Below are 21,185 nucleotides of genomic sequence, written 5' to 3'. Positions count from 1 at the left end.
CTGTTACAAGGTGTCAGACTGCTATATATTTATGCATTATAATTTACATTTACCAATATCCAGAACTAATCATTTTGTTTATGGGAATATACATGTGTGTGATTTTATTTTAATTATTGATTACTTCTCTGTATCCTTTATGATAATGGAGTTCCTTGATGGCAAGGACAATGTTTTGTTTTTCAATATAAAATTTCAATATATAGCAGTCTTAGATGTATGAGTCATTCAAGGAATGGTTCCTGATGAATCAGTGGGTGATGAATGAATGATTTGCAGATGAAAATATATTCACAATAAAGAAGGAATTTCCTTAAATATGGTGTTTACTTAATATAGTCCATAGTTTATAGATTATAAAACATGTTCCTGAGGAAAACTGAATTTGCTTTATGATACACAGTTAAATACAGACCATAAATACTGTTAACCATTTCCTTCACTTGTCATGCTTCTCATTTACACTAGTGTTAATTAGCCCTTTACTCATGGTAAAGACTATGTCTTTGTTACTCTTAGGCTCCCTGATGCATGCACATTCATTGATGGATTCACAAATAACAGAACACTTGGATATCTTGCCCATACTGCTAAAACAATAATAGGAACAATAGTTGGCATTTATTGACTATGTATTAAAAATTGTGCCAAATGCTCAATATTAATTGTCTCATTTATTTCTGTCAACCATCATGTATAGAAAGTTATTTAAGTTTTGGCTAGGGGATTCTAATACAATCCCATCAAGGTGGCATGTACCAATGCCAACTCACTAGTCCAAGTGATCAATTTCAGTTCACAATTGATCACACTGATAGGTCTAAGAGTCAAAGGGATCCCACAAACAAGACTAGTGTCTGCTAATACTAACTGATAGAATAAAAAAGGGAGAGGGAGAGAACGATCCAACATGGGAAGTGGGATACACAGCAGACTCATAGAATGGCAGATGTCCTAAACAGCACTCTGGCCTCAGAATCAGCCCTTAAGGCATTCAGATATGGCTGAAGAGCGCATGAGAGTATTTTAGGCATAGAAAGCCAAGACACTGTCGCAAAAAACAAACAGAGAGGACCTAAATGAAAGATCTCTGTGAGTGAGATCCCAGCGGAAAGAACAGGGCCATCAAAGAAGGAGGTACCTTTCTCTGAAGGGAGGAGAGAACTTCCACTTTGACTATGACCTTGTCTAAATATGATCAAAGTCAGTGAACTCAAGAGGCTTCCATAGCCTTGGCAACTCATGACTAGAGCCTAGGGAGATTTCTGACGCCATAAACAAGAGTGTCAAATTGTGAAGTCAACAACAGGAGTCACTGTGTACTTACTCCTCATATAGGATCTCTGTCCTTAATGTGCTATACATTGTGATGTAATGCTATAACTAGTACTCAAACAGTATTTTTCACTTTGTGTTTCTATGGGGGTGCAAACTGTTGAAATCTTTACTTAATATATGCTAAACTGATCTTCTGTCTATAAAGAGAATTGAAAATGAATCTTGATGTGAATGGAATGGGAGAGGGAGCAGGAGATGGGAGGGGTGTGGGTGGGAGGGAAGTTATTATAATCCATAAACTGTACTTTGGAAAATTATATTTACTAAATAAAAGTTTAAAAAAAGAAAGTTATATAAGTTTTGTCAATTTTACAAAAGGAAAAATCAAGTAATTTACAGAAATTTACACTGCTACCAATTAGAACCAGGGTTTGAACGAGAGAAAACTTACTCCTTCATGTTCTTAAATATCATAACACAACATCACACTGTCCTCCCAAATTACCAAAGTATAATGGAAAATATGATACTTTCCAAGATATTCAAAGTCCGATACTGTCTAACCCTCTAACAGTTTATAATTCAAGATGCTTACTATACAAATGAAAAAAAAAAAAAACTGTAAGTAGAGTTTGTATTCACCTTAATAGCTTGTTTTGCATGATGGTGTAAAGCTCCATAACCGTAATGATTCAAATTCAATTGGCATACATCTCCACTAAGTATCTAATTGTCTAACAACCTAAGAACCTTGCCTTACTTATCACTAGTTTCCAGGATTCCCCAAGGGATATAAAAAATGTTTATAAGCATGTTTTCTTCCATCAATTGTTGCCAGGTGTAAATTTTATGTCAACTTGAAAAATGTTTTATTTACTGTTTTTACAGGCATATAAAAATTGTACATATTTATGGGATATTATGTGATGTTTCATTACATATATATGTTGCATAATGCCAATGCAGGATAAATATATTTATCATTTTGAGCATTTAACACTTCTTTATAGTGAAAACATACAAAATCTTACCTTCTAGAGGATTTTTGTCTTTTTTTTTTAAATCATTGTATTTGAAAGGTAGAAACAGAGAGAAAGAGAGAGAGAGCATGCACAAGCTTCTATCCACTGGTTCATCCACAAATGTCCACAATAGCCAGGGCCTGGTCAGGCTGAAGCCAACAGCCCAGAATTCAATCCGGGTCACCCACGTTGGTGGCAAGGACCAAAGTACTTGAGCCATTACCCATAGCTAGCCATCACCATCATTTTTTAATGAGGTTAATATTTAAGTTGGTAAACTTTGGTTAAAGCCAAGTGCCAATGTAAGTGAATCTCATGCAATCAATCAAAGTCCTGAATAAAACAAAAAGAACAGTCAACTGGAACAAAAGAAAATTCTGCCAAGACAGCTTTGAGACATCACTGCCCCATTAGCTCTCCGGGGTCTAGATTCTACTGGCCCACACTGCAAATTGTGGACTTTGCAGTCACATGAGCCAATTTCTTATAATAAATCTTGGATGGATGAGTGGATGGATGGATGAATGGATGGAGAGACAGAGAGAGAGAGAGAGAGAAGGAAGGAAGGAAGGAAGGAAGGAAGGAAGGAAGGAAAGAAGGAAGGAAGGAAGGAAGGAAGGAAGGAAGGAAGGAAGGAAGGAAGGAAGGAAAGAAGGAAGGAAAGAAGGAAGGAAGGAAGGAAGGAAGGGGGAAAAGAGAGAGGGAAGGAGGGAGGGAAGAAATCTCATTGCTTCTGTTTCTCTGGAGAATCCTGAGCTGTATACCAGGCCCTATCATCAGTGATCTGGCCTTTCATGGTGCCCAGGGTATGTGGTGATTTGCGAGAATATGAAACAAAGGGCTACTTTGCATCATGCAGTCTTCCAGTGGAGAACTCCTAACGCAGAGCTGCTTTGTTCCAGTGTTTTACAGTTGTTCCTGTAGTTTCTTTCTTTTTTTTTTTTTTTTTTTTTTTCTCTTTAGGGTCTGTGAGAGTGAGCTGCAAGGACTTGACATGGTAATGACTCCAGTCTAAATTGTTGACCATTCTTCCCTTGGTGTGAAATATCTTTCTCTGATAAGTGTCAGATTGGCTTATTACATGATTTTTCAAGACATATTCCAGACGATTTGCTGCCAACTTACATTCTTTCCCAAGCATACCCTCTTAGGAATGTCCCACCAGGACTTCAAGATAACCCAGACATGCATGAATCCCAACAAAGGCAATGTTTCTGCAATGTACTCATAAAGTATTACTTACATGCACTCTAATTCCTTTGACATTAACAGCATGTGAAAAAAATCACCTGCCTGCACTTTTCTATTTGACTAGATGCCAATAAGCACACAATAGTCAAAGTCTCAGAAAATTCACATATGGACAAAAGGGGACTATAATATTTTACAAGAGCTTTATATAGGAAAAGTCCCCTATATATTTTATGTATGAAGGAAGTCTTTGTTATAAATGTACAATGTCTATGATCTGATCTGTACACATGAATTTATAGTGCCAATGAAGCCAAATATTTGTTATCTGAATGGTCCAAAAAATCTAGAACATACTATCATAAAAATTACCATTCTATAGAAAGGTGAGATTGGAAACAAAGCCAGACTATAACAATACATAGCTTCAGAAAAAGTACTTAATTTTTTGAGTTAGTGACCAGTGACAAATAGAGTTTATGTTTAAATAAGGACACAGCTTTATTTTTCATTTTCTTCCCATTATTACATCTCTTAGGAAGAGAGAGAATTTTAGGACCTATTTGAGGATTGTAGCAGACAGTGTACTTAGCATCCCAGGGGATGAAAAGAAGATTCTCCAGATGCTAAGACAACTTCATTACTACCTTCAGATTCTCTGTCTTGTAACAATAACCACCCAGTTAATGACTCATCCAGACCAAATGTGCAATGTGCTCAACAAACTTTGAGGAGAAAGTTGTACCTTTCATCCTCTGGCATAAGAAAAGAGGTGTTAAGGTTGAGGAAACAGAAAATAAAGTTGATGGAAGATTTACCACGTTTGGCAACTGTAGGAAGTTTCCAAATGAGCCAGCTTCACTCCTGTTTGTCAAACAAAGGCACCTCAGTCATGTCCCCAGAGCTATGTCTCCTGGCCCGAAGGGTGCCCTCTGGGTGATTTCAGGAGGCAACAATGAAGCAAGTCTGTTGTGAGTTAAGATAAGCTCCTGTCACATTAATATTGGATGTGTCAGTATCTAACTGACTTCCTGGAGAGAGCATTTTCTTTTTACTGAATTCCCTGCTCATTTTTAAATCGCATAGTATTACTATAAGAATCATAAAGCAAAAACATCTTGAGTATAATATTATAATATTAATTTAAAGGCTATTCATGACTTTTCAGACTAAAGCTTCTAGACCTAAAAGCTGTCATTTAAAGTACAACAATTAAGTTTTCTTAATCACAACTAAGTGATAGTATACTAGGTTTGAACTTCTTATTAGTGGTAAATTAATTTTGAACTGGGAATTTTAATATACTTTGACAGTATTTCTAGAATAGCATTCGAATGTGGCCAAAACATTAAGTTTCTTTTACAATATAATAGAAACCACTTATTGTCTCAATATTTAACACCATCTTATTATCTCTTTTCCCGAGTTAAGGGAATTTAAAGAATATTCCTTGCCTATTGAAAATGCTAAAAAGTATTATTTTGTTTCTTTGTGTATATTCCCTAATTTCTCATGACAAAAAAAAAAGTTTACTTCTACTACTCATTCTTATTATGCACAATTTACTCTTCACTGTGCAAAAATACTTAATTGTTGTGAGGACTACCAAGCAAGGTTTCTTCTTCTGGCCTTCAGAGCAAGGCTTCTTTTCTCACTGAATTTTCCTTCTCATCAGATTCCTCTTTGGTATGTATTCATGATATCTTTGAGATTATGTTATCAGGTTCTAGGTTAACAGTGTTTGTTGCCTACTCCATAGCCACATTGTCCTAACTTTTCCTCGTTAATCTAACCATGTATTTATCAGGAAATGGGTCTTCCATATGATATCAGACTGCTTATTAATAATTTTCAATATTAATAAGCCTGTGGGTTCTTGCTACTTATTTACAGAAGAATTCTGAATACTGGCTCAAATAGACCAGATAACATGGTAAGATTTTAAGGATTTTATTCAGTGAGAGAAATGTGCAGGAGAGTGAGGGCTTTATTTTTTTTTTTTCTTTGTTCCGTGGATTCTTTTATTTTTTTTATTTTTTTTATTTTTATTTTTTTTTAACTTTTATTTAATGAATATACGTTTCCAAAGTACGAATAATGGATTACTATGGCTTCCCCCCCATACCGTCCCTCCCACCCACAACCCTCCCCTTTCCCACTCCCTGTCCCCTTCCATTCACATCAAGATTCATTTTCGATTATCTTAATATACAGAAGATCAGCTTAGTATACATTAAGTAAGGATTTCAACAGTTTGCTCCCACACAGAAACATAAAGTGAAAAATAATAGATGATTTTTTTTTAATGATGATGAAATCAGATCAGACCTATTGTCATGTTTAATCCCAGTGAGAGTCAAGTTGGGAGTTGATAGTTTCTTTTCTTTTCTTTTCTTTTTTTTTTTTTTTTTTTTTTTTTACAGAGGATCAGTTTAGTATGCATTAAGTAAAGATTTCAACAGTTTGCACCCCCATAGAAACACAAAGTGAAATATATTGTTTGAGTACTCGTTATAGCATTAACTCTCAATGCACAGCACATTAAGGACAGAGATCCTACATGAGGAGTAAGTGCACAGTGACTCCTGTTGTTGACTTTACCAATTGACACTCCTGTCTATGGCATAAGTAATCTCCCTATGCTCCAGTCATGAGTTTCCAAGGCTATGGAAGCCTTCTGAGTTCACCGACTCTTATCTTGTTTAGACAAGGTCATAGTCAAAGTGGAGGTTCTCTCCTCCCTTCAGAGAAAGGTACCTCCTTCTTTGAAGACCTGTTCTTTCCACTGAGATCTCACTCACAGAGATCTTTTGCCAGAGTGTCTTGGCTTTCCATGCCTGAAATACTCTCATGGGCTTTTCAGCCAGATCCGAATGCCTTTAGGGCTGATTCTGAGGCCAGAGTGCTATTTAGGACATCTGCCATTCTATGAGTCTGCTGAGTATCTCACATCCCATGTTGGATCACTCTCCCCTTTATTTATTCTATCGGTTAGTGTTAGCAGGTACTAGACTTGCTTATGTGCTCCCTTTGACTCTTAGTCCTTTCATTATGATCAATTGTGAACTGAAATTGATCACTTGGACTAGTGAGATGGCATTGGTACATGCCACCTTGATGGGATTAAATTGGAGTCCCCTGGTATGTTTCTAACTCTACCATTTGGGGAAAGTCAGCTTGAGCATGTCCCAAATTATATATTTCTTCCCTCTCTTATTCCTACTCTTATGTTTAACAGGGATCACATTTCAGTTAAATTTCAACACTTAAGAATAACTGTGTATTAATTACAGAATTAAACCAGTCATATTAAGTAGAACAGACAAAAAAAACTACTAAGAGGGATAATGTATTAAGTTGTTCATTAACAGTCAGGGCTATGCTGATCAAGTCACCGTTTCCCATAGTGTCCATTCCACTTCAACAGGTTTCCTTTTTGGTGTTCAGTCAGTTGTCACCGATCAGGGAGAACATATGGTATTTGTCCCTTTAGGACTGGCTTATTTCACTCAGCATGATGTGTTCCAGATTCCTCCATTTTGTTGCAAATGACTGGATTTCGTTGTTTCTTACTGCGGTATAGTATTCTAAAGAGTACATATCCCATAATTTCTTTATCCAGTCTACCGTTGATGGGCATTTAGTTTGGTTCCAGGTCTTAGCTATTGTGAATTGAGCTGCAATAAACATTAGGGTGCAGACCGCTTTTTTGTTTGCCAATTTAAATTCCTTTGGGTAAATTCCAAGGAGTGGGATGGCTGGGTCGAAAGGTAGGGTTATCTTCAGGTTTCTGAGGGATCTCCAGACTGACTTCCATAGTGGCTTGACCAGTTTGCATTCCCACCAACAGTGGGTTAGTGTCCCTTTTTCCCCACATCCTCGCCAGCATCTGTTGTTGGTAGATTTCTGAATGTGAGCCATTCTAACCGGGGTGAGGTGGAACCTCATTGTGGTTTTGATTTGCATTTCCCTGATTGCTAATGACCTTGAACATTTTTTCATGTGCCTGTTAGCCATTTGGATTTCCTCTTTTGAAAAAATGTCTATTGAAGTCCTTGGCCCATCTCTTAACTGGGTTGTTGGTTTTGTTTTTGTGGAGTTTCTTGATCTCTTTGTAGATTCTGGTTATTAACCCTTTATCTGTTGCATAGTTTGCAAATATTTTTTCCCATTCTGTCGGTTGTCTCTTCACTCTCCTGACTGTTTCTTTTGCAGTACAGAAACTTCTCAATTTGATGCAATCCCAATAGTTAATTTTGGCTTTGACTGCCTGTGCCTCCCGGGTCTTTTCCAGAAACTCTTTGCCTGTGCCAATATCTTGAAGGGTTTCTCCAATGTTCTCTAGTAACTTGATGGTGTCAGGTCGTAGATTTAGGTCTTTAATCCATGTTGAGTGGATTTTTGTGTAAGGTGTAAGGTAGGGGTCTTGCTTCATGATTCTGCACGTGGAAATCCAATTTCCCAGCACCATTTATTGAATAGACTGTCCTTGCTCCAGCAATTAGTTTTAGATCCTTGATCAAATATAAGTTGGCTGTAGATGTTTGGGTTGATTTCTGGTATTTCAATTCTGTTCCATTGGTCTATCCATCTGTTTCTGTACCAGTACCATGCTGTTTTGATTACAACTGCCCTGTAGTATGTCCTGAAATCTGGTATTGTGTTGCCTCCGGCTTTGTTTTTGTTGTACAAGATTGCTTTAGCTATTCGAGGTCTCTTGTGCCTCCATATAAATTTCAGCACCAATTTTTCCAGATCTGAGAAGAAGGTCTTCGGTATCTTGATTGGTATTGCATTGAATCTATAAATTGCTTTTGGGAGAATGGACATTTTGATGATATTGATTCTTCCAATCCATGAGCATGGAAGATTTTTCCATTTCTTGGTATCCTCTTCTATTTCTTTCTTTAAGGTTTTGTAATTTTCATCGTAGAGATCTTTAACGTCCTTGGTTAAGTTTATTCCAAGGTATTTGATTGTTTTTGTAGCTATTGTGAATGGGATTGATCTTAGAAGTTCTTCCTCAGCCATGGCATTGTCTGTGTATACAAAGGCTGTTGATTTTTGTGCATTGATTTTATACCCTGCTACTTTGCCAAACTCTTCTATGAGTTCCAATAGTCTCTTAGTAGAGTTCTTTGGGTCCCCTAAATAAAGAATCATGTCATCTGCAAAGAGGGATAGTTTGAGTTCTTCCTTCCCAATTTGTATCCCTTTAATTTCTTTTTCTTGCCTAATAGCTCTGGCTAGAACCTCCAGAACTATATTGAATAGCAGTGGTGAGAGTGGACATCCCTGTCTGGTCCCAGATCTCAGTGGAAATGCTTCCAACTTTTCCCCATTCAATAGGATGTTGGCTGTGGGTTTTTCATAGATTGCTTTGATTGTATTGAGGAATGTTCCTTCCAAACCCAGTTTGCTTAGAGTTTTCATCATGAACGGGTGTTGTATTTTATCAAATGCTTTCTCGGCATCAATTGAGATAATCATATGGTTTTTCTTCTGCAGTCTGTTAATGTGGTGTATCACATTGATTGTCTTGCGCACATTAAACCATCCCTGCATACCAGGGATAAATCCCACTTGGTCTGGGTGGATGATCTTTCTGATGTGTTGTTGCATTCTATTGGCGAGAATTTTATTGAGGATTTTTGCGTCTATGTTCATCAGGGATATTGGTCTGTAATTCTCTTTCAGTGCTGCATCTTTTTCCGGCTTAGGAATTAAGGTGATGCTGGCTTCATAGAACGAATTTGGGAGGAGTCTCTCTTCTTCGATTGTTCTGAATAGTTTGAGAAGAATTGGAGTTAGTTCTTCTTTAAATGTCTGGTAGAATTCAGCAGTGAATCCATCTGGTCCTGGGCTTTTCTTTGTTGGGAGGGCCTTTATTACTGTTTCAATTTCTGTCTCAGTTATGGGTCTGTTTAGGTTTTCGATGTCTTCCTGATTCAATTTAGGTAGGTTGCATGTGTCCAGGAATCTATCCATTTCTGATAGGTTTCCCTGTTTGCTGGCATACAAGTCCTTGAAGTAATTTCTGATGATTCTTTTTATTTCTGTGGTGTCTGTTGTTACATTTCCTTTTTCATCTCTGATTTTATTGATTTGGGTCTTTTCTCTTCTTTTTTTAGTTAGTTGGGCCAATGGGGTGTCAATTTTGTTTATTTTTTCAAAAAACCAGCTCCTCGTTTGGCTGATTTTTTGTAATGTTTTTCTTGATTCAATCCTGTTGATTTCTTCTCTGATTTTAATTATTTCTCTTCTCCTACTAGATTTGGGTCTGGTTTGCTGTAGGTTTTCTAGATCCTTGAGGTGAATTGAAAGCTCATCTATTTGGTGCCTTTCCAATTTCTTGATGTAGGCACCTATTGATACAAACTTTCCTCTTAACACTGCTTTTGCTGCGTCCCATAAGTTTTGGTATGTTGTGCTGTTATCCTCATTTACTTCCAGAAAGTTTTTGATTTCTCTTTTGATTTCTTCTATGACCCATTGTTCATTCAGGAGCATGTTGTTCAATCTCCATGTGTTTGCGTATGCTCTAGGGATTCCTGAGTTGTTCATTTCCAACTTCATTCCTTTATGGTCTGAGAAGCTGCATGGTATGATTCTAATTCTTTTGAATTTGCTGAGACTTGCTTTATGGCCTAGTATGTGGTCAATCCTAGAGAAGGTTCCATGTACTGCTGAGAAGAATGTATAATCTTTAGCTGTAGGATTGAAAGTTCTGTATATATCTGTTAGATCCATTTGGGCTATAGTGTCGTTTAAATCTACTGTATCCTTGTTGATCTTCTGTCCTATTGATCTGTCTATTTCTGAGAGTGGAGTATTGAAGTCCCCCAGTGCTATTGTATTGGGGTCTAAGTCTCCCTTTAAGTCCGTTAACAAATCTTTTAGATAAACCGGTGCCCTGTAGTTAGGTGCATATACATTGATAATTGTTATATCTTCCTGTTGAATTGATGCCTTAATCATTATGTAGTGTCCCTCTTTGTCTCTCTTAACGTTTTTTGTGGTAAAGTTTATGGTGTCTGATATTAATATGGCTACGCCTGCTCTTTTTTCATTTCTGTTGGCATGGTATATCTTTTTCCAGCCTTTCACTTTCAGTCTGTATGGATCTTTGTTGGAAAGATGTGTTTCTTGTAAGCAGCAAATAGATGGGTTTTGTTCCTTAACCCAATCAGCCAAACGGTGTCTTTTAACTGGACAGTTCAGGCCATTCACGTTCAATGTGACTAATGATAAGTGGTAACTTTGCCCTGCCATTTGCCAAAGATAAGTTCTAATATATGCTTTGAATTCCCTGTGATCTTTTGCTGTGAGGTTTCCTTCCTTGGTTTCCTTCCTTTACCTTCTTTCATATTGATGACCGTGTTTCTTTGTTTCTGTGTGTAACACATCTTTAAGCATCTTTTGCAGGGCTGGACGAGTGGCAACAAATTCTTTCAATTTCTGTTTGTTATGAAAAGTCTTTATTTCACCTTCATTCACAAATGAGAGCTTTGCAGGATATAATATTCTGGGCTGGCAGTTGTTCTCTCTTAGTACCTGGGCTATATCTCGCCATTCCCTCCTAGCTTGTAGAGTTTCTGATGAGAAGTCAGCTGTGAGTCTGATTGGAGATCCTCTGAGAGTAATCTGACGTTTCTCTCTTGCACATTTGAGGATCTTTTCTTTATGTTTCACTGTGGAGAGTTTAATTACAACGTGTCGTGGTGAGGATCTCTTTTGGTCGTGTTTATTAGGGGTTCTGTGAGCTTCCTGTACTAGGATTTCTCTGTCCTTCTCCAAACCTGGGAAATTTTCTGCTAATATCTCACTAAAAAGGCCTTCTAATCCTTTCTCCCTCTCCATGCCTTCAGGAACTCCTAGAACCCGAATGTTGGTTTTTTTAATAGTATCCTGAAGATTCCCGACAATATGTTTTAGATTTCTAATTTCCTCGTCTTTTCTTTGGTCTGACTGTATCCTTTCCTGTTCTCTGTCTTCTAAGTCCGATATTCTCTCTTCTGCTTCTCCCATTCTGTTTGTAAGGCTCTCTATTGTGTTTTTCATTTGATCTATTGAATTCTTCACTTCAGTCACTATCCCAGTTTCCTGTTGTACTAGTTGTTTCGTTTCATTTTGATTCCTCCTTAATATTTCATTTTCACGAGAGAGATTTTCTATCTTGTCCATTAAGGATTTCTGTAGTTCAAGAATTTGTTTTTGAGAACTTCTTAATGTTCTTATCAATTTTTTGAGATCTGCTTCTTGCATTTCTTCTATGTCATCATCCTCATAATCTTGAATTGGGGTGTCTTTTTCATTTGAGGGCTTCATGGTGACTTCCTTGTTTTTATTACCTTGGTTTTTGCGTTTGTTATTTGTCATATTGGAGATATTTGGTTTCTTCACTGTGGTGCTTTTTCTTGTTATACTATGACTCTAGATTAAGTGGACTATCTGTTTTTGATGGAGCCTTAGGGCTTGAGATGGGTGTGGCCTGAGAGCTCTGTTTGGTGTGCCAAAGGTGACACTCCCAGGTTAGGCGTGGTAAACCTCTCTCTCTCTCTCTCTCTCTCTCTTTTTTTTTGATTCAAAAGGGAAGTTATTCTGCACAGCTGAACGAAGTTGGAGGTAGTTAGCAGGCAAATGATATACCCGCAGGAGCCAGAGATCGGAAGCTCTTTCCCAAGGACCACACAGGGAATCTGTTCGGCCCTCGGAGTGGGCTCAAATTCTCCTTCAGTCTCCCACTGGGTTGCCAAAGTTACGGAATTGTAGCGTCTCTGGAGAGTGCTCACGTGAATTCCGTGAGTTCTCTCCCCCACCGTCTCTTTTTTCACAGTCTCAGTTCAGTAGCACCACAAATTTACTAGGTCCTAATCTCCTGTTAATTCGCCCCGCCCAGAGTCAGGTTTTTCTGCTAGGCTCAGGGCCGGTGCAGACCTGAGGTCGCTCTGCTTATGATGTATGTCCAAGATGGCGCCTGCTCTTTGTCTTGCTCGCCCTTGAGAGGTGAGCGGAGAGAGAGAAACCCGTGTCCGTACCAGTCACCTTTTTTTTTTTCCCTCTCTCTCTCTTCCAGTTAGCTTGGTGAAGTCCCCCCCCCCCCCCGAGGGGGTCGTTCCCTCTAGTCTCCTCTCTCCGCTTGCCTGCCGGTGTCTCGGGTTATTGAGGTTCGGCTCACCTCGCGTTCCAGCGCTGGTGTGTTGAGTCTGCCGCTGGTGTCCCGAACTGTGGGCTCCCACGCTCTCCACGCAGGTCTGCTCCCCTTCCAGCGCCGATGTGTGGACTCGGAGCCCTGGACGTCCCAAGTCTCCCCGCTGTTGCACTCCCCTTCGAGCACTTGCGCGCAGACCCTGCAGCTTGCGCAGCTCAGTCCCGTGGCTCGGCTTCCGCGGCTCGGTCCCGCGGCTCAGTCCTGCGGCTCGGCTTTCGCGCGCGGTGGGCGACCTTGTTCTCCAGTGAGGGCTTTATTTAGGGGAGAAAGAGAAGTCTAGAGGCTAAATTGGGTGCATATCATGTAGAGAGCAGGCCAGGAGTGAGCCATGTGGAGCAAGTCTATGGCTATGAGCAGCCACAGGTAGCTTAATGCTGCAGCAAAGAGAAGGCAGAGCACAGACCAATAGGCCATGCACCCAAAGGCATGGGAGGGCCCACCTTGTTCCAGGCCTTTTATTTACTCCCAAAGAGGGAGTAGTTACATAGTCTGATTGGCAAGTGGGCATTCAGGTGGGATCAGGTAGAGGCATGAGATCACACAAGGAGAGTGGTCGAGGACGTAATCTCCTGCTTACAAATCTGATCGATTTTATCCTATCTGCCTGCCTACAGCGCATAGACCTAGTTCCAAGGTGAATCTTGATTACTGAATACCATGGCAATTCTAATCCTTTCTACCACAACTGATTTAGGGGAGTTTTTGTTATGCAGTTCTAGCAAGTACAAAACTAACTAGCATTTTCTGGGAAAGGTTTCATCCCTCTTAAAGGGTGGGTCCACTTTATCCCTTTTGGCATTCAGGTAGCTGTGTGAGGATGCTGAGAGCCATGCAGTCATCTACATATAAAATGTCAGATTTGAGGACATTATCTGGTGGCATGATGATGCCTGCACAGAAACATTTAAAGAATTCAGTATTTGAAGATTTCATCAGGACATTGATACAACAAATTCTAGAGGCCGGCGCAGCTCACTAGGCTAATCCTCCACCTTGCGGCGCCGGCACACTGGGTTCTGGTCCCGGTCGGGGCACCGGATTCTGTCCCAGTTGCCCCTCTTCCAGGCCAGCTCTCTGCTGTGGCCTGGGAGTGCAGTGGAGGATGGCCTAAGTGCTTGGGCCCTGCACCCGCATGGGAGACCAGGACAAGCACCTGGCTCCTGGCTTCGGATCAGCGCGATGCACCGGCCATAGCGCACCAGCCATGGTGGCCATTGGAGGGTGAACCAACGGCAAAGGGAGACCTTTCTCTCTGTCTCTCTCCTTCTCACTGTCCACTCTGCCTGTCAAAAAAAAAAAAAAAAATTCTAGAATCATCTACCAAGGACTCTAGTTCCATGAGATCATCTGTCCTTGCTGTTCAATTGTGAGCAGGCTATAATACAATGTGCAGTTGAAAATATTCTAATTTACACATCCTTCAGCAAGGAGCCATGTGTATGTCTTACATGCTTTTACCTTAGTGCCAAGAGGAATCTGAGAAGAAATGTTGAATCCCAGCATTCAGAGAGACAGTACTTTCCCCCAGTTAAGCACTGGTGAGGCCATTAAAGGGCACATTCTGAAAAGATAGAGAATTTCTTGGGTATTAAGTCTCATATCAGAAATTCCCATCAAGCTTATGTACAGTTACTTTGAAATATAATAGGTGAATACTGTTGAATTAGATTTTCAGTTTGGAAAACTTTGTCAGAAGGTCTAGAATTATCTTTATACATGCTTTACACTTTTTATTTTATAAATACTGTTGGCTAATTAAAATATATGATGATGTTAAGTAAATAGTGATGTTTGCAAACTTAAAAATGACAAAATTTATTTCTGGAAGAAATGGTTTCTTTATGGCATTGTAGTAATAATAATTATAATTCTGCCTTTCATGAATAATTTCAACAAAAAAATGTTTTAAGTGTTCCACTAGTCAGCTGGTCAAATTAACCTCAGCATCATAGTTCAAGATGTAAATTACAAGCATAAGCAATTGAAACTATATTTATTTATAAGAGTCATTCCATGAAAGACGATCATGAATTAAGGTCTTAGAGAACCACAAGATCCCTCCCATTGGTTTCAGTTCCTGGCCAGTGACATTATTATTTGCTACAAGTCCATCTTGAGACTAATACTATGTTCAAATACTTTAAACAAGTAATAAAATATTCAAAGCAATAACTTTTTTTTAAATTTTAGTGCTCAAAATATTCTGAGATAAAATGCACTTCCTCAACATCAGATTTACAGCAATTGGAATTAGTGGAGAGACCCACTCATTCATAGTTCATTAGTGTTAATAGTCTGTGAAACCATGTTTAGAATGTCACTGGTATAACCATACACCACTCCCAGCAGCAGCCAAAATCTTTTGCATTTAAAAAATTCTACGGGCCAGCGCTGTGGCGTAGTAGGTTAAACCTCCACCTGTGGTGCTGGCATCCCATACAGGCACTGGTTCTAGTCCTGGCTGCTCCTCCTCTGATCCAGCTCTCTGCTATGGCTTGGGAAAATAACAGAAGATGGCCCAAGCACTTGGGCCCCTGCACCCACGGGGGAGACCTGAAAGAAGCTCCTGGCTCCTGGCTTTGGATGGGCCCAACTCAAGCCATTGTGGCCACTTGGGGAGTGAACCAGTGGATAGAAGATCTTTCTCTCTATCTCTCCCTCTCACTGTCTGTAACTCTACCTCTCAAATAAAATCTTTACAAAATTATTCTAGTAAAGAACTTTAAATTAGAAATAAAATTAGGAGGCTGGCGCAGCAGCTCACTAGGCTAATCCTCCGCCTACGGCACCGGCACCCTGGGGTTCTAGTCCCAGTTGGGGCGCCGGATTCTGTCCCAGATGCTCTTCTTCCAGTCCAGCTCTCTACTGAGGCCTGGGAAGGCAGTGGAGGATGGCCCAAGTGCTTGGGCCCTGCACCCACACAGGAGACCAGGAGGAGGCACCTGGCTCCTGGCTTCGGATAGGCATAACGCACTGGCTATAGCGGCCATTTTGGGGGGTGAACTAAAGGAAGGAAGACCTTTCTCTCTCTCTCTCTCTCTCTCTCTCTCACTTTCTAACTCTGCCTGTCCAGAAAAAAAGAAAGAAATAAAATTATGAAACCATTTCTGAAACCATTCATCTTATCAGAAAGTTTTAAAAACTCTTATAATTTATTCATTTAATTTTAATGTAGCTCATTTCAAAGCCCATTTTAAATATGTATATACATATACATATACTTTTAGACTAAACTTTCCACATCTACTGTTCCACAGTCTTAGCCTATGGGGGAATTCTATATAAAATAAAGTAAAACAAAATAGGAAGAGGAACTTGAATTTTAACTCTGTCCTAAGGACTACCTTGAATGTTGCTAGTCAGACACTAGTCACTTCTATGGAGGTAGAACAGAAGCATGAGCAATGGGTAGGTCTGCACTCTTCTGAGAACGCTGCTTGTTACCTCAGTCCTGCCAGTATATGTGCTTAGATACAAAGGGGACACACACCTGTTCCTGGTTTTCTGTTTATGGCCTTAGTAATTTCCTCTTCCGGTAATAAATACTTCATTAAAAAGGATTTATTTGGGGCCAGTAGTGTGGCATAGAGGATTAAGCTGCTGCCTGTAGTGCCAGCATCTAATTTAATTAATAAATTAATTAAAGATTTATTTATTTGAAAGGCAGAATGAGAGAGAGAGAGAGAGAGAGAGGGAGGAAAGGAGTGGGGGGGGGGATAGGCGGAAAGAGAGAGAAGAGAGAATGAGAATCTCCCATCTACTGGTTCACTCCCTAAATGTCTTTAACAGCCACAGCTGGGCCAGGCCAAAGTCAGAAGTCAGGAACTCCACCCTGGTCTCCCACATGGGTGAAAGGGGCCCAAGAATATGGTCTACCTTCTGCTACTTTCCCAGGTACATTAGCAGGTAGCTGGATTGGAAGCAGAGCAACTGGAACTTGAAATGGTGCTCTGATGGGATGCCCATGCTAAAAGCAGAAGTTTAACTCACTATACCAAAACATCAGCCCCTCAGTGTTACTATTTAATGATACTGTAATTATCAAAGTGGTCCATCAAGAGCCCTAGGACTTTTTAAGCAACTTGCAACACATATATCTTCCTTATTTTGTAACTACTATCTCTTTCTCAGTGTACTTGGATATATTTTCTTGGTGACTACCTGTACACATGAGGTATTAAGAGTTATTAATAAGGTTATCATGCTATATTTGGCATAAGGATTAGTACAAAGTAGGTTATGCCTATGGAAACGAACAACCCCAACATTCTGTGATTTAGCAAATCAAGGTTTATTTTCCCCTTGTATATGATCTGTTACAGATTTGGGAACATGTTGAGAATAACCAGAGCCACAGCAATGCAGACTTTGCTGTTATAGTTCCATCATTTCTCCATGAAGCCTCTGCTGTTTCAGGAGAAAAGGCAGCTAGAGTTGTAGTCTGACTGTCCCAAGTTTTGTTTGTTTGGTTGTTTTTTTGTGCTGTTATTATTTCTTTCACAGGCGGGGATAGAATTAGCAGACACACACACACACACACACACACAGAGAGAGAGAGAGAGGAAGAGAGAGAGAGAAGAGAGAGAGAGAAATTCTCTGGTTCAGTATTCAAATGCCTGAATGAATTGGGCTTGGGCCAGGTGAAAGCCCATGAGTTAGGAACTCAATCCAGGCATCTCTTGTAAGTTGAAGGAACCCTACTACTTTAACCACCTATACTTGCTGATCTCTGGGGTCCCTATTTCTAGGAAGCTGGAACCAGGTGCAGATCCAGAACTTGAATCCAGCTACCCAGTTGTGGGACAGAGGTATCCTAACCAGCTTGGTCGAATACCCACTCCTGGAATCTCCTAGCTTTGACTAGGAGCAATACATATCCTTTCTGTCAGAGTCCACTGACCAGCGCTCATCACACGGCCCTGTGTAAACACAAGGACATGAAGAAATGGAGCTGTGCAGGCTGAAAGTCTAGTGAGTACAATGATCTCCACTGTTATGGGAGTTGGAAATGTCCATGTTTCATAGTAACAAAAGAAGTAAAAGACTTTGCTTACATCCCAGAAAGGAGCTGTGAATGAACAACAGGACTTACTAAGAGTAACCAGTATTAAACTGTAATGAATTCAATTTATTGATGTTATCGTTTTCTACACCAGGAAATACATTGATTTTTAGGCTCAGAGCCAAGAAAGATTAACAAATCATGTGTAAAAGGTAAGTTAATACTCTATTGGTCTTTATAAATCTCTATTTTGGGGACAGGCACTGTGGCATAGTGGGTTAGGCCACCACCTGCAGCCCATATGGGTACCGGTTCAATTCCCGGCTGCTCTAAGTCAAATCCAGCTCCCTGCTAATGTGCTTGGGAAAACAGTGGAAGATGGCCCAAGTGACTGGAGCCCTGTACCCACGTGGGAGACCTGGGGGAAGCTCTCAGCCCCTGGCTTTGGCCTAGTCCAGCCCTGGCCATTGTGGCCATTTGGGGAATGAACCAGAGAATGGAAAATCTCTTGTTCCTCTGTCTCTTCTTCTCTCTTTGAAACTCTGCTGTTCAAATAAAATAAGTTTTTTTTTAATCTTTCTTCCTCTTTTTGTAAAAGATTTATTTATTTATTTGAAAGGTAGAGTTAGAGGCAGAGAGAGAGAGAGAGAGAGGTCTTCCATCCGCTGGTTCACTCCCCAGATGGCCACAACAAATAGAGCTGCACCCATCCAAAGCCAGGAGCCAGGAGCTTCTTCTGGATCTCCCATGTGGGTGCAGGGGCCCAAGGACTTGGGCCATCTTCTACTGCTTTCCCAGGCCATAGCAGAGAGCTGGATGGGAAATAGAGCAAGCGAGACTAGATTTGGCACCCATATGGGATGCTGACACTGCAGGTGGCGGCTTTACCTCTATGCCATAGTGCTGGCCCCTTTTCTTCCTCTTTTAATTTACACTGTATTAGTAGGAAAAAAATTAACTAAAAGGAGCTCTGGGGACCAGCACTGAAGTTCAAATAATTAAATTGCCACTTGGGACACTGGCATTCTATACTGGAGCACTGATTCCTGTCCCTGCTGCTCTGCTTCCCATCAAGATTCCTGATAATATGCCTGAGAAGACAACTCCTTATGGCACAAGTGCTCTAGTCCCTGCCACTCACGCGGGAGTCCTGGCTGAAGTTCCCAAGTCCTGAATTCAGCCTGGCCCAGACTTGGCTGTTGTGCGCATTTAGGGAGTGTGTGTGTGTTTTTGTGTGTGTGTCTGTGTGTATGTCTGTCTGTCTCTCCCTATATCACTTTGTCTTTCAAATAACTAAATACAGAAACAACTAAACAAATCTTTTTAAAAGTTGCTTTTAGTTGTATGAATAAGTTTTTAAAATTATGTTTTAGACCCTTTATATAAGTTATGATTATATGACTCTCCATAGGTGAGAAAATTGAGAAGACCTAAAGTTTAAATGACTATATTATTGCTTGAACTTTCACAGGCAGAAGTCTGTGTTTTTGAGTCCAGTTCCTGTTCTCATGTCTTACTCCATTTGTCTGATATTTTAAAAATATTCATATATTGCATTGTATCTCATCCACTAGACACAGAACTGCATAAGGTTAAACAAGATGACCTTGGTATATATTTGATCAGCACTGTGGGCATTACTTCTTGATATAGGTGATCAAACCAAGAATCTATGATCTTATATATTCTATGGATCTAAGGAAGCACCAAGTATATGTTCATATTAAGTTCATGCTACTGTTATCAGGTTCAGATTAATATTTTGGGGGATACTTAAAACAGATATTCAATATGAATCAACATTCATGCTGCCATTGTAATTCTCTATACTGATAATTTGCCAAGGTAAATCACTGATGACAGAAAAAAGGGGACACAAAAAAATAGCACAGAGTCCTAGGCTACAGAATATGAAGGTACTTCAAAAAATGTGTGGAAAAATAAAATTAAAAATAAATTGATTATGGTGTAAAAAATTTTTGAAATTCATGTTTAATTTTATCATAACATACTTCCCATGAACTTTCTGAACACTCAGATACACATTTCAAAATATTTTTGTACCAAAATAAATTTAATTCCCATTTTCTGCAAACTTTCTGAAGTATACTCCAATTAATATTCACAACAACCATATTTACAAATGAGTAACTGTCCCAGAGAGGTCACTTTCCAAAATCAGTGTTGAAGTTGGTGTTTAACCTACATCTACATGATTCCAAGTGCCATGTATTGTACCTCAATGCCACAACAGTTACCCACAGAGATTACTTCATCACCTTAGAAAATTTTTAAAAATTGCAGAAGTTACATGCCCTGCTTCTACTCATTTCCTCTCTCATGGACATGTCACTTATTTTTAACTTGGGTAGGGATTGCATCCATATCCATCAGCATTAAGTCCATCAACTGATCTGCTTTACTAAATAAGTCTGATGAGATTTACTGATTAAAAATTTCCCCTAGAACCGGCCTCATAATATTTCTTCTTTGGTTTGAAAAAGTCAGGGGACACAGTTGTCCTCAGGCCAAGTAAAGACATTTTGAAGATATCACAGAGTACTTCAGAACAGTTATCACTTTTATATGCAGATCAAAATCCTATCAAATATAGAAAGTTCTGGTATTAGAAAGGGAGGCAGATGTTTTGCTTTCTTCTGTGATTTTCTAGTGCCTTTGCAGTCCAGAAAAGTCTCATTTGGAGGTTTTTCTTATATTTTTTCTTCTATGGGTATCAGAGAAATTTATGACAGGAAAGGGACTTTAAATATTTATTTACCCAGTAAATATATATTTATTGAATAAATATTTAACAATTTTTTAAAATACTAGAGATCACAGTCATTGTGTACGACTGTGAGCATATTTCCTTTTCTCTTTTAAATTACAGTCAAGAAAGAGGGGCAGATGGAGATAGCACGAGGGCAGACTAAAGAGCAATTATTTCCTCTCTGTCTCTTAAAATATAACCACATGAACAGATTTCAGTGTTCCAGTAGAATTTGCAATCTGAGGATATCAGGACAAAGAGCACATCCAAAGACTTTTACTGGAGCAGAGCCTTGGCTCTCATTCAGCTCTCCCTGTCTTGGATCATCTTGTGGGCCAGAGGAACAGGCCAAGCTGCTTTCTGCTTACTAACCACATGACTGGTACCAAGTTTGTATGTCAGCCTTTTGGGTTTGTTGTTACATCGAAGGAGCATGTTTTTTTCCAGCCAGTAAAGCTTGTTACTGGTTTTGGGAGCTAGAGATAGGGCTGAGGCAGAAATGTTTTGAGTGGATTTTTGTGCTGAAGATGAAGTAACAAGGTGATGAGGTAGAGAGGCAGGCAGAAAACAGTTTAAAGAAGACATTGTCTGACTATGTGGGTAAAAGCTGCATAGACTTTCATTAGTTAATGATTTCTCTGTGTGTTCTGGCATAAGCTGGATACTTACTTGGCAATGATATTATCAAAAAGGTTTCAAATTTTAGACAGA

General features: G+C 39.5%; 1 long non-coding RNA gene across 1 annotated transcript in view; it reads right to left on the bottom strand.

The window, feature by feature from the left end:
- Nucleotides 1-21,185, bottom strand: part of LOC138849175 (uncharacterized) — a 283,599-nt gene that overhangs the window by 212,390 nt on the left and 50,024 nt on the right. Inside the window, exon 2 of the long non-coding RNA XR_011387597.1 lies at nucleotides 14,161-14,263. This is a non-coding gene — a long non-coding RNA (uncharacterized lncRNA). The remainder of the gene's footprint in view (nucleotides 1-14,160; nucleotides 14,264-21,185) is intronic.

This window comes from Oryctolagus cuniculus, chromosome 3 (assembly GCF_964237555.1).
Source record: "Oryctolagus cuniculus chromosome 3, mOryCun1.1, whole genome shotgun sequence".
NCBI lineage: Eukaryota > Metazoa > Chordata > Mammalia > Lagomorpha > Leporidae > Oryctolagus > Oryctolagus cuniculus.
The sequence above is the reverse complement of the archived record's forward strand: the minus strand, read 5'-3'. Positions and strand labels throughout refer to the sequence as shown.